The following is a 17,192-nucleotide window of genomic DNA, read 5'->3' as shown; positions in this document are numbered from 1 at the left end:
TCGGATATTTTTCGGAGTACCGGAGAGTTACGGGAATTCGTATTGGGGCTTAATGGGCCATACGGGAAAGGAGAGAAAGGCCCCAAAGGGTGGCCGCACCCCTCCCCATGGACTAGTCCGAATTGGACTAGGGAAGGGGGGCGCCCCCTTCCTTCTTTCTCCTTCTCCCTTCCCTTCTCCTATTCCAACAAGGAAAGGAGGAGTCCTACTCCCGGTGGGAGTAGGACTCCCCCCTTGGCGCGCCCTCCTCCTTGGCCGGCGGCCTCCCCCTTGCTCCTTTATATACGGGGGCAGGGGGGCACCCCATAGACACAACAATTGATCAACGATCTTTTAGCCGTGTGCGGTGCCCCCCTCCACCATATTACACCTCGATAATATCGTAGCGGTGCTTAGGCGAAGCCCTGCGTCGGTAGAACATCATCATCGTCACCACGCCGTCGTGCTGACGAAACTCTCCCTCAACACTCGGCTGGATCGGAGTTCGAGGGACGTCATCGAGCTGAACGTGTGCTGAACTCGGAGGTGCCGTGCGTTCGGTACTTGATCGGTCGGATCGTGAAGACGTACGACTACATCAACCGCGTTGTGTTAACGCTTCCGCTTTCGGTCTACGAGGGTACGTAGACAACACTCTCCCCTCTCGTTGCTATGCATCACCATGATCTTGCGTGTGCGTAGGATTTTTTTTGAAATTACTACGTTCCCCAACATCGCTACCCCTACTTTGTCACTGGGTGAACTCAAAGCTAAGCACCTCTCCCATTGCAAGAAAAACCAATCTAGTTGGCCAAACCAAACCGATAATTCAAAGAGAAATACAAAGATACCAAATCATGCATATAAGAATTCAGAGGAGATTCAAATAATATTCATGGATAAGCTGATCATAAATCCACAATTCATCGGATCTCGGCAAACACACCGCAAAAAAGTATTACATCGGATAGATCTCCAAGAACATCAAGGAGAACATGGTATTGAGAATCAAAGAGAGAGAAGAAGCCATCTAGCTACTAGCTATGGACCCGTAGGTCTGTGGTAAACTACTCACGCTTCACCGGAAGGGCAATAGAGTTGATGTAGATGCCCTCTGTGATCGAATCCCCCTCCGGCAGGATGCCGGAAAAGGCCCCAAAGATGGGATCTCACAGGAACAGAAGGTTGCGACGGTGGAAAAGTGTTTTCATGGATGCTTCTGGTGTTTCTGGAATATATGTGAATATATAGGAGGAAGAACTAGGCCAGGGGGTCACGAGGGGCCCACAAGGTAGGGGGCGCCCTCCACCCTTGTTGTCGCCTCGTGGCTCTTCTGACTTGAACTCCAAGTCTCCTGGGTGTCTTCTGGTCCAAGAAAAATCATTGGGAAGGTTTTATTCCGTTTGTACCCCGTTTGGTATTCCTTTCCTACGAAGCTCAAAAACAAGGAAAAAACAAAAAGTGGAACTGGGCTCTAGGTTAATAGGTTAGTCCAAAAATAATATAAAAGAGCATATTAATGCATATAAAACATCCAAAACAGATAATATAATGGCATGAAACAACCAAAAATTATAGATATGTTGGAGACGTATCACCTGGTAGCAAATTCCGTCCATCACCTGCATCCTCAAGATATCACATTGGCGATGTTCTACTTCGTCGGGGACGTCAACTCTGCCAAGGATGCGCTCGAGCCTGGCCAGCACATCATCGGGATCGAGGTTGACACGGCCGCCGCAGGCAATGATGAAGCCGCAGGCTGCCTGTGTCTTGACTGAATCGCAGAGGTCCTCTGACCATTCCTTGCGGGGCATCAGGCTCTCGATGAGCATTGGTGACAGCGACTCTTCGGGTGGGTCGTCGATCATGCCGTCGAGCAGCTCTGGATCTTTTGCATGCATGGTGGATGGCAAACTGCTCATCACACCTCCTCTGCAATATATCGATTGTGCGCCCAAGGACTGTCACGCCGATATCACTGCCGATGGGCCACGGTGCCTGCACATGCCGATGAAGCTCTTGCTCCCCGGCCTGCTCCGGCTCATTCTCCTCGTCGAAGATGTAACGCAGGTAGGAGTCGACGTCGAAGCTTTGGTCGTTGCCTGATATGCTTGGAATAACTAATGGTAGGTGGAATAACTAATGCTGCATATCACACACATCTTGTTAAGTTGAACCGTTTCTGTTCTCTTCCCTAATCGAAAACAATTCGTCCGAGTGAACCATATGCCGTATATCACACACACCTTGATCTGGATGACCGTTTCTGTTGCATTCCCTAATAACACCTAGTTTATCAGAGCGAACTATATGCCATTTATCGCACACACATTGATATGGCTGCCCGTTTCTGTTGTCCTGCCTGATCGCAAACAATTCTTTTGGATCAACCGTATGCCCCGCATCGCACACATAACTAAAATCTGAACCGTGTTTGATGTCTCCGCCATCACAAATGTTTTGCATCTTTTTTGATGGTTTTTTTACATCCCCGTTTGCGATTAATGCATCGCACACAGTTTCGTCAAAGGGTCTCTGACCGTAGTGTCACGTTAGCAATATCCTGCGGTAGTGTGATTCCTCCATGTCTCATTGAAACCCTTCATGCGCATTGCCTTCTGAAGGAGAGGCCACTTTACTTTATCATATGCCTTTTCGAAATCCACTTTGAAGATGACCCCATCTAGCTTCTTCGAATGAATTTCATGGAGAGTTTCATGTAAAACAACAACCCCTTCTAGGATATGTCTCCCCGGCATGAAAGCCGTCTGGCTTGGTTACACCACCGAATGGGCGATCCGTGTCAGTCTATTAGTACCCACTTTCATGAATATTTTGAAACTCACATTTAAAAGACATATTGGCCTTAACTGCTCGATGCGAACTGCTTCTTCTTTCTTTGGCAACAATGTTATCATACCAAAGTTAAGATGGAAGAGTTCCAAGTAACCATTGAAAAAATCGTGAAACATAGGCATAAGATCATCCTTTATAATATGCCAACATTTCTTATAGAATTCCGCAGGGAACCCATCTGGTCCCGGTGCTTTATTCTGTTTCATTTGTGATATTGCATCGAAAACCTCTTTCTCAGTAAACGGTGCAGACAAAATCTAATTTTCATCTGACCGAAGTTGAGGAATATCCCCAACAACAAACTCATCCAGGGACACCGCATTACCCATCGGAGGCCCGAATAGTTGTTTATAATAATTCGAAATATATGACTTGAGGTTTTCATGTCCCGCCACGGTTCCTTCATCTTGTTCAAGCTGGATAATTTTATTTTTCCTATGTTTACCATTCGCAATCATGTGAAAAAATTGCGTATTATCATCCCCTTGGACGACCTTAAGAACCTTAGCACGCAAGGCCCATTTCAATCCTTCTTGTCTAAGAAGAGCGTGCATGCTTTGCTCAGCGTCCGACTTTGCGACCTGTTATGACACATCGAGCATGTTCGATTCTGCTTTCGGGTCCAAAGCATCGATTAGTTGGATGAGCCTTTCTTTTTCTTGTTTGTAAATCCCACTTTCGTTTCTGGCCCAACCCCTTAAAAATTGTCTTAGGTGCCTAATCTTGTTTGCCATCGTTCTATACTAGATCGCCCACTAATAGGCTTCGCCCATTCTCTTGCTACAATGGCAATGAAGTTCTCTTTTTCGAACCAACTTAATTCGAAAGAGAAAGTGTTTTTGTTGCCAATATGTGTTGCGTCTCCCGAGTCTATCAATAGAGGTGTGTGGTCTGAGATGGCCCTTTGCGTCGCATGCACCGACACGAGTGGGTATTTCTGTTCCCATTCCACACTAGCGAGCACTCTATCCAACTTCTCATAAGTTGGAGTGGGTAACGTGTTGACCCATGTGAACTGCCTACCCGTGAGTTCAGTCTCCCTCAGACTGAGACTCTCAATAATCATGTTAAACATTAGGGACCAACGCCCATCAAAATTGTCATTGTTCTTCTCTTCTCTCCTTCTGATTATATTAAAATCCCCTCCAACTAGTATTGAGAGTCTTTCATCCCCGTAGATCCTAACCAGATCCACTAGGAAGTCAGGCTTAAGTTCGAGTTGGGCTGCTCTGTATACAGCCACCAGATACCAGCGGAATCCATCCACCTTTGACCTCACCCGAAACTTAACCGCAAAATCACCTCAAACCACATTGATCACCTCTAAAGTTTCGCACTTAACCCCCAACAAAATCTCACCGGATCTTTCTCTAGGAGGCAAACAGTGCCAATCAAAATCAATTCCGCCAGACAAAGTTCCAAGGAACTGCGAGGTCAAATTATCTCTTCCTGTTTCGAGAAGTGCAATAAACTCAAGTTTCTGATCTATCGATGTCTCTGAAAGTGTGCATCATGATGGTGGACATGTTGGGCCTTACCCTTTTTGAAAGAAAAAAAACATGTGTTCGAGAAAACAAATTTTAATTATTTTATTTTAAAACTTTATGTTTGAATTGTAGTGTTATCTTTGAGTTATTAATGCACCATGATATTATCTTTGATTTTTTTTATATTTGAAGTATAGAATGAAAAAGAATGAGACATACATTTGTAGGATAGGGTTGAATGACGTCCGTCTGACCGGCTGTCCGTGGCGTCCGTCTGATTAAAGCGGTAGGAGTAAGCGTTTTGCTTCATTTCTTTCTAAGAAAATGTGCTGATGATTTGATACGAGCTCGGTTCGATTTGAGCCATATGCAACGTTTATGTCATCATGCTCATGAGTGTTAGCATATGTGGATTAGTTTTGCCTTACTGATCTGACTGCACGTAGTTCCAACGGTCACAATTTCTGCACATTCGTCAATGATACCTCGAATCAATCCTAGCGACCTCAGAAATATGGTCAACATCGGTCGGTATGTCACCAATACATTAGCGTTCATGAATCAAATTAATTGACTAAATCTACTCACCGACTTTGCCCATTCCACATGTATGTACCGGGGACCGAGCTTCATGCATCCCAGCTAAGCTAGCTAGCTGCTATTATTAGCTTACTTGATTCAGTTGAGCACGCTAGTTGATTAAGAACCGCCTAACGAATCAAAGTGACATGTGAGACACATATGCTCAGATGACAGACCACCAACTTATTTTGTAACCATCTGGATTGTTATTCCCCAGGCAAAAAGGTGTGTACTGCCTCAACCACCTGGCCTCGACTATCAGCATATACGAAATTAATTTACCTTCTGCTCTGTTTCTCCCATCAAAACGAAATATGTGCTTCTATTTATGATTTAAGCTAAAACCATGATACTTATTTTGAAATGGAAGAAGCAACAAAATGCTTGTGGGTGATTCAGTTTTTGTAGGGGCAATTGCTCGCAAAGCAGCAAGTGTGCGGACGTGCTCTCGCGATTCCGTGGGCGACATGAAAGGTGTCACGCTTGGTGACTTGCCCAGCGCCCGCAAGGAAATGGTGGAGCTCGTCGAAGAAGGTGCCTAACTTAGCCAAGCCTCGTTCCCCTCACCGGTGGGCAGCAAGGCTAGCAGATTCTAGGCACTCGCACCCTCTGACGGTGATTCGGAACTGGAATTATAGGATGGCTAAATTTTTATGTGTATTAATTTCACATTCTTGTGGGGCAGTATCAAAATATTTTTGTGCATTAATATGCCTCTTATGCAGGGTAGTATAAACAATGGTACAAGATTTAGAAGAGGCTTAGACTTGCAATATAAGATGATAACTCTATCGAATACCCAAAACTTACACGATACAAGATTTAGAAGACAAGAGGCTTAGACTTGCCATATGTTTTGGGTATTCGATACAGGTATGCCTCTTATGCGACGTAGCTTGCAAGCGACGTAGCGCGTACCTCCGCCCTCGCGCGTGGGTGTACGTTTGTGCCGGCCCATTTTCCTTTTTTTGGTTTTTCCTCCTTTTCCTTTTCCTTTTAATTTTTTCTGTATTCCTTTTTCTTTTTATTTTCTCTTTTCTCTTCTTTATATTTTCACTTTTTACAAAATTTCTTTTCAAACTCATGAACATTTATTTCATTGAATTAAAAAAATTATCAGTGTAAGAAAAGTTCACCAATTCAAAAAAAATTCATTAAATTCAGTTTTTTTCGTTGGATTTAGAAAATGTCTATCAATTTTCAAAAAATGTTCATCATATCCAAAATTTGTTCATCCTTTTTTTTCCAAAAAATGCAAATTTGGTTCATAAAGGTCATTTTTAATTGAATTCAAAACTAGTTCATCAAATTTTAAAAATACCATCACTACTAAAATTGCTCATAAAAACTGTACACATAAGTAAAAAATGTTCATTAAAATTCAAAAAACGTTCATTCTATCGACATCATGAACATATTTTTAAATCTATATTCATTTTTTAGGAATTCGTTAACCTTTTTTTAGTTCACAAGCATTTTCTCAAAATTCAAATATTTTTTACAAAACCATGAACATTTTTAAAACCATAAAATTCTATGATTTATGAATTTATTTTCCAAATTCATCTTTTCTGAAATTTAGAAAATATGAATTTTCAAAAGAGAAAAATAAATAAATAACAGGTAAAAAAGAAAACCGAAAGAAATAAAAAAAGGGGGCGTCCTGCCCAGCTCATGGGCTGGCCCAATATGGGTTGCGCGCTATGTTCGGCAGCGCCTCACTCGCGCAATAGGAGCACCCGGCCATAAGAGGCGTAAATTCTATTTCTCGCCCACTGTGATTTGTAATAGGTCTTAGAGAGCAACTAGTTAACGAGCACTCCTTTGGAAGGCTCACAACGATCAGCGCCACTTGGCGCACTCTCGGCCGCCCGCCACATGTCGCGCTCTGGACGCTCCCTCCCGATTTTGTTTTTTAGTTATTTTCCGCGTGCGCTTTCGGCTTTTTAAATGGTTTTTTTCTGGTTTTTTCGACGTTTCGGTTTTCCACTTGTCTTAGCTTTTGGGAATTTAAAAAAAAATTACGCTAAAAAACGTGTTTTTTTTCATGAGAGTCACGGTTTTGCTTCCGCGAGAGGCACAGCTTTGCTTTCACGAGAGTCACGGCCGTGACTCTCGGAAACGAAAAAGACGTATTTTCTGTTTTTTTCCTTCCACGAGAGGCACGGTTTTGCTTTCGAGAGAGGCACGGTTGTGCTTTCGCGAAAGCCACGACCGTGCCTCACGGAAACAAAAAAACGCGTTTTCTGTTTTTTTTCATTCCGAGAAAGGCACGGTTTTGCTTCGGCGAGAGGAAAGGTTGTGCTTTCATGAGAGGCACGGTCGTGCCTCTCGAAAATGAAAAAAACGCGTTTTCTGTTGTTTTTTTCTTTCGCAAGAAGCATGGTTTTGCTTCCGCGAGAGGCATGGTTGTGCTTTCGCCAGAGGCGCGGCTGTGCCTCCTCAGAAATGAAAAAAACATGTTTTCACTTCTTTTTTTCTCTTTCGCGAGAGGCACGGTTTTGCTTCCGCGAGAGGCACGGGCGTGCCTCTTTCGGAAAGGGCATGCTCCTGGTTCGGCTTTATCGTCCGGTTTTTTTCGTGAAAAAAAAGTTCGTCAAAACCTATCAACATGAGATCTAGTTTTGAAGATCTCAATGCGAGGAATCCAACAGTGAAAATGGTTCGAGATTCGGACGCACGGTTTAAGAGATAAAACTTTTTGAATAAATGGATATACTAAAAAAGGGAAAACTCCCAGGTTGCGACAAGTGGCGCACATGTAGCGCGGCATTGTCGCAACCTGGGAAAGTGGAGGTGATTTTTGCAACAAATACCCCTTAACTAGTGATTTCGTAGGTCTTGCCTACAATGCAGCATCACTGGGTCGTCCAATACTATAGCGCGAGAGTTTTTCTCATCAGTTTTTACAGTGTTTGCAGGGATTTTCTTTGGTTTTCACAGATATCCTTTTAACTTTTTTGTTTTTCTTTCTTTATTTCTTTATTTTATTATTTTATTATTTTCCCTTTTCCCTTTCTCTTTCTATTTCCAACACATGTCTATTTACACATTGTATATTATTCACATACATCAGAAATATTTTGATACGCATTTAACATTACTTCAAATACATGATTTTCTTAGAAATATGTGTATTGATGTCAATTTTCCATACACATTGAATTTTGGTACATAGGTAAACATATTTAATACATGTTTAACATTTTTAAAATACATGATAATTTTTTTCAAATATGTGTTTTCATGTCTAATATTTTATACATATCATAGATTTTTATATATAAAAAAAATTATACACGCCTTACATTTTCTAAGTACATCTTAGCATCTTTGAAAATATAATGTACATTCCTTTCATTGGTATGAAACAATATTTTTGAATTATATGAATATTTGTTTTACATTTTTTGAAAATGTCTTGTATATTTGTTTTTGAAAGGATGAACGTTTTTGGGATGTCATGAAGACTTTTTTAATGCAATATATATTTTCTAAAATTATAAAAAGAAATTTTTACACTTATTAATATTTTCAAAATTCGTGGTATTTTTCAAAAGAGCTAAATTAAGGTTTTCGGAATGTAGATAAATTTAAAACAACAACAATAGAAACTAGTATGCTCAAACGATCAGAAACTAAGAAAAATCAATGCTGCATTTTCTGAACAAATACATGTACATTCTTATATAGGTGTAAAAAGATTATGCACATTTAACATTTACATGTACATTTCGTTTGCAAATATATGTACATTTTATATAGATATAAAAAAGGTAAGCACGTTTTATATACGAAACATTTTTTACATTGTATAAAGTTTTGAAAAATATCTCGTATATTATTTTGAATGTGTAAATTTTTTTAAATGTAACTAACATTACTTAATGCTATCTTTAAAATGAAATGCACAAACAGACAATTCTCGCTGTCTTAGCATTTTTTTTAAAATCGGGATAAACATTAAAACCATGTCAGTACATTAATTTTTTTGGAATATATGTATTATTTATTCTGAAAAATATGAAGAAAAGATAAAAACAACTATAATAGAAACACAAATATAGAGGACGAGACCTTCGGAGGTACGTTAACTGGGCCGGCTATTTTCAATCTGCCTTGTGGCGACACGTTCTTCTATCTCGCTAGAAGTGAGACATAGACTCGCCCCACAAGAGGCTAGGCAACTCATGAAAAGAAAACCAACGTGTATACCCCTAGGAACACGAATCAAACGATTTGGCTGCCTCGCTTGCCTGGTCGGCTGCCTCGTTTGGTTCTTCGTAGCCGCACGACGTAGGCCCAGATCCTAGCCACTCCTGCATGGAGGCAACACGGTGGACTGGCAGAGCACTGACTACCGGGCCTTCAATGATTCTACAACTTCGACGGGCGGCCATCGAGATCCGAAGCGCAAGTGCAAGCGTGGGAGCTAAGGCGGCGACTCCTCTAGTGAGAATTCTACTCCAGCTCTGGCAAAATGGTGGTTCGTTGTCGTGGGTTCTCCAGCGAACACTAGCCGCACCCGTGCGTGCATCACCGACAACTACCCAACCTGCAAGGCCACCACCAGGGGCAACAAATGGCAGCAAACTGCCAACAATGAGGACATGTACCTTTTGTTGCGTTCAGTGCTTTGCAACATGAGCCTTATTGCAAATCCCTCGCACATTTTTTTTGTCCAATCTGCTCGCTTAGGCCTTGTACAATGCAAAGTGCTTGAAGAAATAAACCCAATTTCTTTAAGGCGCATGAGCTTATTTATAGAGTATAGATGTTTAATTAGGCATCCCTTATGTAGAGAGAAGCACTGGTGCTTGATAAAAACTCGGTTCCTTGCATTGTAAAAGGCCTGAGAGCCTTTGCAACAAACCTTGTGTTGCGCTCAGCGCGTTGCAACACGAGCCTTATTGCAAACCCTGAACAATTGTTATTCTTTTGTTATTTTTTTCTTGCACTGCACGGTGTGCAACATAGTTTGTGTTGTGCTTGCGCGTCTGCCAAGAAAGACCATGTTGCAAAAAGCTCAGTCAGGGGCACGTGGCGCACGAACAATGTGGCGGACGTTTCACGTCCAATCGGCCGGTTGACGGGAAGCGTTACCGAAAAATTAAGAGGTGTTGTGCGCCTCGTAGTTTAGACAACATTATCGTCATATATCATGTGTAATCATATTGGTACCGAGACAACTTTTGAATGTGGTTTGCACAGTTTTTAAGATTATATTTTGGTTTCCATAGGATATTTTCGCCTTCGGGTTGTGTCACGAGCCAAAACAAAGCATGTGTACAGGGAGAGAGGGGACATGTGAACTCGTGGACAAAGACACCAGAGGGCAGAAGGGGGAGGGGGGTCACCCTACAGCTACAGCACAGAGTTCAGAGTGGCGAGGCTACTCGAGAGCAAATCGCCGTCGGCCGAACTGTCACCAGTGCTCGCGACGTGATCCCCCGCCCCACTCATCGGTTCAAACCCAAAATCTCGGTAGCCGATTCGGTCCGGCAAAGAGCCAAGCCAAGATGCCTTCTGTCACCGTCTCCCCCACTCGCTCACTTATTATTCCATAGTCCCGCTCGCGCTCGCTTTTGCCTCTTGGCTAGGAGAATCTGCCATCCCGAGACCTTTCCGTGCTGTCTCGTGCGCAGCGTACAGGTCCCTCTTCCCTCCGTCGCCGTCACTCGCCTTGAAAGCGTCGGTCATTTCGCTTCTGAATCGCTCCTTCTAATTTTGGTATGAAATTTTAAGCTGAAAATTCTCGAGCTGATTTGTTCCATGGTGATTTAGAAGTAGAAGAGCCAAAAGACAATGAGTTTGGCGAGCCGACGGTTGGTTGATGGAGTTGCCCTGCCTAATCCGGGTTCGATTATCTTAAATGTTTATGGTGTGCTTAGCTTAAGGGGAAGCTTGCAAGTTACAGCTGATACGGATGTGGGAGCTGCTCTCGTGGAGATTTCTTCGGACGGACTCGTCTTCAAGCCCGGTGCTCAAGTTGTCATCATTCCAGTACGACCCGTACAAGGAGAGGTACAAATTGTGATTGGGGAGTTCGTCATGCCGAGCTGGCCTTTCTTTGGAGGCATGATGATGCACTGCAGCTGGATGCGCATCTCCGATGCCGCCACTGGTGGCTAGCACTGCTGCTCACTTCGGGTGCATTTGGATGCTGCCCCAACTGGCCCTACCAAAACGAGGGCACGCCAAAAAATTGGCGGACCATCCAGCCGCCTGTGCCTCGCCAACGATTTGGTGAAAAAATGAAATGCGTGTGCCCATGTGGCCCGGGCTGGCCAAAATATTGGTTCCGGACCAAACTGGCACCGAGTGTTCGGTCAACGCCAATTGTTTGGCGTGACGTCCCTAGGCTTCAATCCAAACAGCCCCTTCGTCCTGCTCCGGAGCGCGCCAAATGTCAGTAGCGCAGCTCCACGACAAAAGCGCCGGCCATGGCTGGTCATCGAGCGGCGCCTTACCGGCGGCGGTGCACGATGGTGGCGGCGGTCGTCTCGTTGCCCGCTGCTGTCCTCCTTACTCCGTTCTTCGGAGAGACCTCGCACACAACCTATACGGTTGTAGAAGAATCCACAAATCTAATCTAACGCCAAAGTTCAGCCAACAGTGACTCGCCTCCCAAACTATAGCCACTGTAATCTTGTGCTCAACGCCAGCCTCTCTGGAGGTTATATCAATGCCACATACCTTGGCGTTGGAGGAAAACTTCCATTTTACGACCAAAACTTAGTTGGCATGATCAAAGAGTATGCAGCTAAATGCCATACCCTCTAGCGTCTACCTTCACTCAGGATGAGGGTGCAAGAGCATCAACAATTGGGCTCCCCCAAACCCCCTACCCCCACCCCTTACATCCACGCGGATGGTCCGGTCATTGAACGGTAACAAAATCCCGACCCGGACGGCCAGTACGGGCGCCCCTCTGCTTCGTGCATCTTCTCCCCGCCCCCACGCCATCCTAAGTTCATCGGCGTCCACGGGAGTTCGCCCTTCAATGCCACCCGCTCGATCTGAGGTGGCTCCGCTCAGGCACTGTTCTTGGTGGTTGCGGCATCTCTTGCCGATGCCGACAACGGGGAGGTGGGTCTGAGGCCATGGGTGTTGCGACATCGTGGCTCTTGGCCACCAGACAAATCTGTCTCTCGTGTGCCTAATCTGGCCGTGCGGCACCTAGGCCTAGGCAGCGTCCTCTCTGACGAGGTGGCAATCGGGGTGGTGTGCTCCACCAATGAAGTTGGTCCATGGTGAACATGGCATGCGGCGGCAGCTTCGCTGCGAATTGTGATGGCCATCGAAAGGCCTTCGTGAGGGTTCCTCTCCCCAAATCCAGAGATTGCCTTCGCCGGTGAGATGCAATCTATGGATAACGGCTTGACGAAGAAGGTATGGTTGTGTGGCGGCGGCAATCGGTTTCTAACCCAGCGCATGTGGCCGCTTGGGTTACGAAAAAGTGGTGGTGACAACATTTATTGATTTCGATTTGGTGGTGCTTCTCGTGTACCCGCTCGAGCTTCGAGGTAAAAACCTAGGTTTGACCCGAGTTCGTTATGCCTGACAATGGCGATGTTTAGCGTTGTTACCTTGTTGAGGGCATTGCTTGAATACGCTCGGACTAGTTGTTTAGGGTGAAAAACCTAGAATCTGGACTTTGATGGTTAGATCCAGTGACAGCGGCGCTTGAGCATCGCTCCCTACCTGAAGGCGTTGTCGTTGAAGAACCTCATTGTCTTTGTGTTGTCAATAGATAGTTGGTGTGGTTATGGTCATTGTTTTAGTTTGTAGATTACAGATTTGTTCACTTCATTTTATTTTCTTTTTCATCATTGAGGCATAGCTTTGGTCACATTTGACTTTGCTATTTGGTGGCGTGTTTATTTTGTGTGCGTTGGTGTGCATCCTAACTATGCAAGGGTCGGATGCTTCATTTTGAGTCAATAAAATTCATCCTTTGTCGAAAAATATCTAACCCAAATCTAAGGCAGGTATGGGGAGGCCCGTACGCGTCCGCCACGCTGGATCCTGCCCACCCTGACCCCGCATATATTCATCCCCATCTACATCCTAGACCAAACCCTAGCCACCCCACTTCGCGCCAAGCTCCCTTTCCGGCATGGTGGAGATCGGATCTGACTCTGACCACTCCCGAACCGTCGCCTGTAGCATTGTCCCATGCGGGGACGAGGAGGATATAGCCGTCTGCATGGCCCTCCTCCGCTCGCACGAGGAGTGCGCCCGACCATGGCCGGATTCGATCCGACAGGAATCCATTGCGTCCACGCAATTGGCGCTCAGATCCGTCAGAGATGGAGGATCGAGGTACTATTGCATCCCATCTTCGATACAAAGACATATGAGTGTTACAGGGACTCGTGTGCCTGCTGTCCGAAGCAGAGGGCGCAGGAGTCTGAGTCCCACCTCGCCGTCAACATGACCCAGGTGGCGGATCCGGCGTCATACGGTGCCTTGGACAAGGGAGTCGTCCACGCTTGCATCCTCCAGAAGCAGCAGAGGAGGAACACACGTGCCCTCAGAGCAAGGACGGGCGGTCCGTGCCATGGCTAGACTTCCCCCAAACAGTGGAAGGAGGACAGTGATGAGTCAGACAACTTTGACGATGAGCAGATCCGGCTTGATCCATTTTGCCTAATCGAGCGCTACTTCCGCCACAAAGACGCCAAGGGTGCCGACAAGGGCAAGGGTAGCCGTGGATGATCTTTGTCCATAACTTAATATATGTGTAAAACATTCCAATTTTCAGTAGTCTGATGATACATATTGATGTAGTAGCTGAGGATCTTCATAGATGTAGTTTATAATGCATGTGGTTGTATGGACTTAGGATTTGCTAAGTGAGGTACCCGGTCATGGAAACGAAATTTTGAGTGGTGACCGGTCACTGCCCGCAGGCGCACCCGACATTTGAGCACCGGTAAAATTAATAATATATGAGATGTATGATATAAAAATTATATCATTAGAAGATTCATTCACTTACAATCTTTTTAGCATACATGGTCAAATGCAACATCAAAACACGTATTTTTTTGTGTGAAAACGATCGAGATCTATTATAAATCGGAAGGATAAAGCACCTCAAACATAATAATAATTAGATCAAGATTTCGTGACCACCGAAAAAACCACTACCGCCACTAGAACAAGCTGCCGACGTGGCACTGTCGTCGTTCTCCTACAGGAGCCGACTTGACCTTGTCCATGACAGCCGGGAAGTCTTTGTGCACGTGTCCTAAGGACCAACGCCCTAAATTGTAGCCACCATTATTGAACCCTTGAATAGATCTGAAACACCTGACACCAAATCTCGCGGCATGACAAGAAACCCTAACCTAACCACCCCATGGACACGGCATGGATCTACTCCGGAACTCCGTCGACTATGTCCAGATGAGCGAACTCGAGGAGGGTCGGAGTCCGGAAGACAAACTCGAAGAAGAAACCACCATCCGCCCGAGCGCCGCACCTGCGAGGACTAGAACACATAACCTAAACTACTAACCAGAGCGGAGGCATCGGACTCCCCTCGCCGCCACCAGCCATCGGAGCGGCAGACAGAGGAAGGCGAATCCACATGCTCGCTGATGAAGCCTGAAAGGAAAATTTTGCCCTAGCCGCATAGGGAAGGAAAAGAAAAACCCTAATATGTACCTTCAAGAAACGTATTAGACCTTATATATTTGGACCGAGGGAGTGGCTTGGTGCTAATTTTTTATAGCCGTCGTTGCTCATCTTTAGCCTATAAATGTTTTGTTACCATAAGAACTTGGGACTTGGATTTGGTTTCATTTGAAATGAATTTCCGCTGAATATCTTTCATTATTAAATAGCTATAACCTACTATCTACTACCTCCATCCGGGTTTACAGGACCGGAGAGCCATTTCTCGGGGACCAAGGCACCTAGGATTTTTAGTCGAATAAATTCTTTAGATTACTCGCTAAGCCCAGCAGCCCATTTATCTCACCTACCTGCACGCTTGCTCTGACCTGCCGCATGCATCCAATGAACAGCAGCCCTTTACTGCTCTTTGCTTGCATGCCCAGCGCTATAAAATAGGAGGCCTAATAAGTTGGGACAGCGTGCCTATAGATTTTTTTGAAAATCAAACTTCGCTAACTTTGACCAAATATATAGAGAAAACTGTCTACATCTATAATACTAAACATGTATATTCTGAAAATATAACTCACGATGTATCCAATGATATGGATATGGTATTCTAGATATACCTACTTTTCTCTATAAATATGGTCAAAATTTATAATGTTTGACTTTTGTAAAAATCTATAGGTATTATATTATGAAACGGAGGGAGTAGGACCTATAATCCCGGACCGAGGTAGTACTTGTTTTATATACATGCAACCATGCCATATAAGCAAGTCATATGTGCAAGTCATAAATTACATTATTTTTGCATTACTCTCTATGCATGGAGCGCGGCACACATTAATCGATGCATCTTAGTAAAAAATAACGTGTTGGGCAATTGCAAAGAGAGGTTTAGCTTAGTGGTTGGGCATGTGATTGTGCAACCTAACGACCGGGTTCAATTCTTAAAATTGACAGTTGATGCACAAGATTTCCCCTTTTATTAAGGTTCAAGTTCGGCGTGTGGTCGAACCACTCATCACGATAATATCTTGGTTCTCACTAAATATTTTTTAGGACATGCTTATCTTGGTACTCATACTAAAATGATTGTGTGCACCCCTAGTTGGTGTAGAGACCAGAAAGTGAAATTCTCTCTAAATTTTAATTGCTTGATGCAGAGGCCGGAGATTATCCTCCTTTTCGAAAGAAACATATGTAGTTCACCATTCAAGGTCTTGAGGTTTTTTAACTGTAATTTAATTTTCTCTCTTTTACTCCCTTTGCATTTTATTTTTATTTTATGAGCTTACATTTGCTTCTCATTAATTTGAGATGTGAATCGTCTATGACGCGCTTGGTTGACATCTCTATTTTTGGGCATTTTGCATACTTGTCCCAGTTGAGTCTGTTTGAGCAAATACATGAAAAAAAACCAACATCTGTATGTAGTTTTTTTTGACATATATGTTTTTGGGCATTTTGCATACTTGTCCCTGTTGAGTTTGTTTGAGCAAATACATGCAAAAAACCAATATCTGTATGTAATTTTTTTAACGATGAAAGAACACCAGGCCGACATGCATAGCCAACATCTCCTAGGTGGAACTTGCCAACCAGCATATTAGTGCCATCAGGTCGATTCATGTTGTCACTTAGAATGTTAGCATCATGGGCTGATCCTTCCCACCCAACTAGCACATAGGTGAATTTCAGATCGAAGTCAACCGCAACAAGAACATTCTGCCTTCTGTAGTGCTTTCTACCCTTGTATGCTACGGCCAATGACCTCGGCACTTTAGTAGTCACATGAGTATCATCCACTGCGCTAATGCAATCCTGAAAATGACATCACAAGATGGTGTTATGGCAATCCTGAAAATCGCATGACAACCATGTGAAGGCATGAACTACGAGTAGTGCTCACCTTGAAATACGGATACCATCCTAGGCTAGTGCGAATCTTGGTAGGAGTTTGCCCGGCTGGTGACCTGATCATGTCTCCTCCGAGCTCTCCAACAACATACACCACTTGTCTGAAATACCTGAAAATGGTCTCCATTGATCTCCTGAACGTGTTGTGGAACACCCGGAACCTCCCGTTATGACCCACAACATGGAGGAACATGACAACTTACTCTTCCAAAGTGGTGTTGATGCTATCTTGTAGCAGCCCCCTGCTCCTGAATGTATGCACGAGCCTGACGAAATGTGTTCTCTGCATTCGAAGCATCCATAGAGACTCGGTGTCGTTGCAGTTGTAGATGTAGTTTAGATTCGCTATCCTCTTCTGATCCTGGAATAACAGTGAACCATACCGGATCACAAGCTTGTCTTTCCTACGAACATCTCTCTTATGGACCAACAGCATGAGCTACCATCTTCATCCGTTCGTCCACAACCTAGGTGACATCCATGGTGCGGTCAGCAATGAGCAATCGATCCTACACCGTCTTAACAAACGACCTAACAAAGGAGGGGGTTCTATGCTGCTTACTAGCTTCGGGGTGGGGGCATGGCTGAGACGAGGATGGTCAGACGCAGTCGAACAAGAAGGAGAGAAGCATCTGGTAATGTCGGGGAATGCTGCTGCCGCCTTCGCTTGCGCAGATCTGAGTCGCCTCCACCTCCGGTGCTAAGAATCGAGGACGGGATTTTCCTAGATAT

The sequence above is a fragment of the Triticum aestivum genome, chromosome 5D, assembly GCF_018294505.1.
Source record: "Triticum aestivum cultivar Chinese Spring chromosome 5D, IWGSC CS RefSeq v2.1, whole genome shotgun sequence".
Classification (NCBI taxonomy): domain Eukaryota; kingdom Viridiplantae; phylum Streptophyta; class Magnoliopsida; order Poales; family Poaceae; genus Triticum; species Triticum aestivum.
The sequence above is the reverse complement of the archived record's forward strand: the minus strand, read 5'-3'. Positions refer to the sequence as shown.